Source organism: Triticum dicoccoides, chromosome 6B, assembly GCF_002162155.2.
Source record: "Triticum dicoccoides isolate Atlit2015 ecotype Zavitan chromosome 6B, WEW_v2.0, whole genome shotgun sequence".
Taxonomy (NCBI): domain Eukaryota; kingdom Viridiplantae; phylum Streptophyta; class Magnoliopsida; order Poales; family Poaceae; genus Triticum; species Triticum dicoccoides.
Genome location: NC_041391.1, coordinates 633,571,795 through 633,574,789, shown reverse-complemented (window position 1 = coordinate 633,574,789; position 2,995 = coordinate 633,571,795). Strand labels below are relative to the sequence as shown.

General features: G+C 41.7%; 1 long non-coding RNA gene across 1 annotated transcript in view; it reads right to left on the bottom strand.

The window, feature by feature from the left end:
* The window catches only part of LOC119324737, a 4,940-nt gene that overhangs the window by 459 nt on the left and 1,486 nt on the right, over positions 1-2,995 (bottom strand). The window contains exons 2-5 of the long non-coding RNA XR_005157129.1: positions 2,500-2,630; positions 2,104-2,216; positions 1,298-1,416; positions 410-501 (exon numbers count right to left, since the gene is read on the bottom strand). This is a non-coding gene — a long non-coding RNA (uncharacterized LOC119324737). The remainder of the gene's footprint in view (positions 1-409; positions 502-1,297; positions 1,417-2,103; positions 2,217-2,499; positions 2,631-2,995) is intronic.

The following is a 2,995-nucleotide window of genomic DNA, read 5'->3' as shown; positions in this document are numbered from 1 at the left end:
CTTCCTTTTTTCAGTTTGTAAAGACCATGGTTTCTAGAAATAAAAATCAGAGGGAGCCGCCCTCTATTTTTCAAAAGAAGAAACGTGTCTTCCTAGATTAGAGGGGGAAAAAGAAACTTGTTTTATCATTGATTATTATTTTTGAGAGGCCGATTTGTATCGGATCGCATCATTTTGTCAAGCCTAGTGGCAAACAGGTCCAACTGGACCTCCTGGTTCTTCCAGAATGAAATTCATCACACGCCGCATCAAAATGCCTTATTTCATATTAACACATGAATGTTAATATGCTCTATCTGACCAATCAATAGCTTCCACCCACTGATTGCAAAGCTACAAATACATCAACGGGGGAGAGTATATTCGTAGGCTCCAAATTTATAATGAATTGGAACCTTTGTATTCTGACCTTGACAATATTGAAAAATGTGTAGGCTCCAACCGACAAATCTGTGATGGTTTCTTCTCCTGCTTGCTACCACCACCCGATTACTTCGTTTCCTGAAGATAAGAGAAAATAAAATGAGGAGAAAATGGAAACAGTATATAGCTTGAACAAACTGTCGACAAAAGCAAGAGATGTTATTGTTGTATGAGAGGGATTGCTGTTTCATGGTCAAATTCTTCCTCCAAGAGTAGCAGCAGTAGTGATGTTCAATTAAAGATCAAGGAGACAACTCCAGAAAATAGTTGGCAAGAAACCAATCAAGGTCAAAAGCCTATGTGTGTGTTAACATACTCTGATATAGCAATGTCACTAGCTGTAGTTAACAAACACCCTTAGAAAACCTCTCCCATATATAACTTTATCTGATAAGTATTGTGCTTGCTTGCTTACGAAGCCTTTAATCCCAAAAAAGTTGAGGTAGGCTAGATATGAAACCCTTTCACGAAGACTTCCCAGGAGGTCACCCATCCTAGTACTACTCTCGCCCAAATGGGTTTCACACCCAAAAGACTGGCTAGTTTTTACGTTGGCTCGCCAAGCCTATCACAATCCTTAGACATGAAACCCTTTCACGAGGACTTCCCAGGAGGTCACCCATCCTAGTACTACTCTCGCTCAAATGGGTTTCATACCTATGGGACTGGCTAGTTTTTACGTTGGCTCGCCAAGCCTATCACAACCCTCCTCCTTTACCCGGGCTTGGGACCGGCTATGCCGAGAAGACATAGGTAGAACAAAGCACCACAATGAAAACAGTAAGTAACAAGAGATATAACGGGATAAGCACCCCAAGGAACAAATCATAGAGCGAATAGCGAAGGGGCCGGTCGAACAGATCAGTGAAAGCACCTTCGGCAACCAGCATATTCTTGAGGTTGCCGCTAAAAAACAAATTGGTGAGAAGGTTGCTGACGTTATCGAACAAGTTCCTCTTAGACTTGGTTTTGTCAACTCCAGGATCCTGGCACCTACATAAACACCAAAGGTAAGGGGCTAGGCACAAACTATATTCTGCAAAAGTCAAACCTGGTGATTTGTCAGGCACCAGCACTACCATGTTTCACATAAAGGAAACCACCGAGCATTGTATCTAATCAATTAATTGGTCAACCAACAGAGAGCTGATAGATCACTAGTGAGTAAAGACGGAAGAATGGGCAGAGTTAAGCTGCCTGTGTGCTCATCATGGGCAGCTACAAAATTGAATTGCCAATTGTTTCTACTACAATTATATATTCTTTTTAGCTACGTAGTTTCCTCTAACAGCCAAAAGGCTTGTTATTGTATCCTTTGTATTAGTCACTAGATGCAAATGCACCTACTGGATTACTAGTACTTCCATGACAATGCGACAGCTTAAAATAAAATATAGAGTCTACATTTATAACAGCTTTAGGTGCATTATCTGCTGAAACTCAGGTGGGTGATTCATCCTCGTAGGATTTTTAAAAAAGAACTATCTGTTTAAAGCATGCACCATTTGACCTTACATGCCCAGTAAATGAGAGAATTTTTGTGAGTCTATTGAGAAGACCAAAATCAGTGTGCTTGAAGAGCATGTGAACTGTTGTTATGCCGATGAATAATGTAATTCCCCTCGCAAAAGAAAGATGAATAAATTGTAAATTATGTCAAGTGCAAGGGCTTGACTTTACATGTGCTATCTGGAAGAGAGGGGCTCCAGCGGGGATTCATCACGCAAACAAGGAGCTGAACTGGCAGGACATGAAGACATCCTCTTCGACGAGTCATCTTGCATGGCAAATCTCTGGTCACCAATGGAAAGAAAATAAAGGTCAGAATCGGTGACTAGTAAATATAACAAAAAAGATAGCTGCTTGTTAGTTTGGGCATTCCCTCTGCATTGACGAATGTAAATAAATTGTAACTACATGCTGACTGTGCACAGAAGGGTGTCAATTGCTGAATCAATCAAGTATGATCTACACTTTTGTCTCTTAAAACCATCTAATCATGCAGTATCTAATCTTGATAGTAGATGCAGTGATTGATCGAATCCATGAGCGTGAGGGAGAGGAGAGGAAACGAACCAGCTATGTCGTGAGGCACCGGAGTGAGAGCCAACATCAATGATTGAGAGACGGGGAATCAAGGTACTTCATGAGCTGCTGGTGATAAACCTCCTCCTAGGCTTGTTCGCCATCGACCGCCCCCAATCGCTCTGCCGTCGCCGCGACAGATGGGAAATAACACTGTTTAATTTCTTTTGCCACAGAGTTGGCTATAAAGTTTGCCACAGTTAACATGAGTGCTACTACTTGTGAAATGATGATAGCTCATGTACACAGATTCAGTTTGGTCCTGCTATCCCAAAACTACACATGCTGCACTTGCCTAAACAGCAGATGGATAGAACCTTGTGCTGAAACAACAATAAAATGATACTGCAAATGTAGCCAAGGCACGATTGGAACGACAATCTTTTTTCCCTCCTAATTCGTGTGGACAACTGAACTGTTCGTTGTGGATTTTCTGAACATGAATGTGTCACCGCAGTAGCCAGTGGCGGAGCTACATGCAATGCTG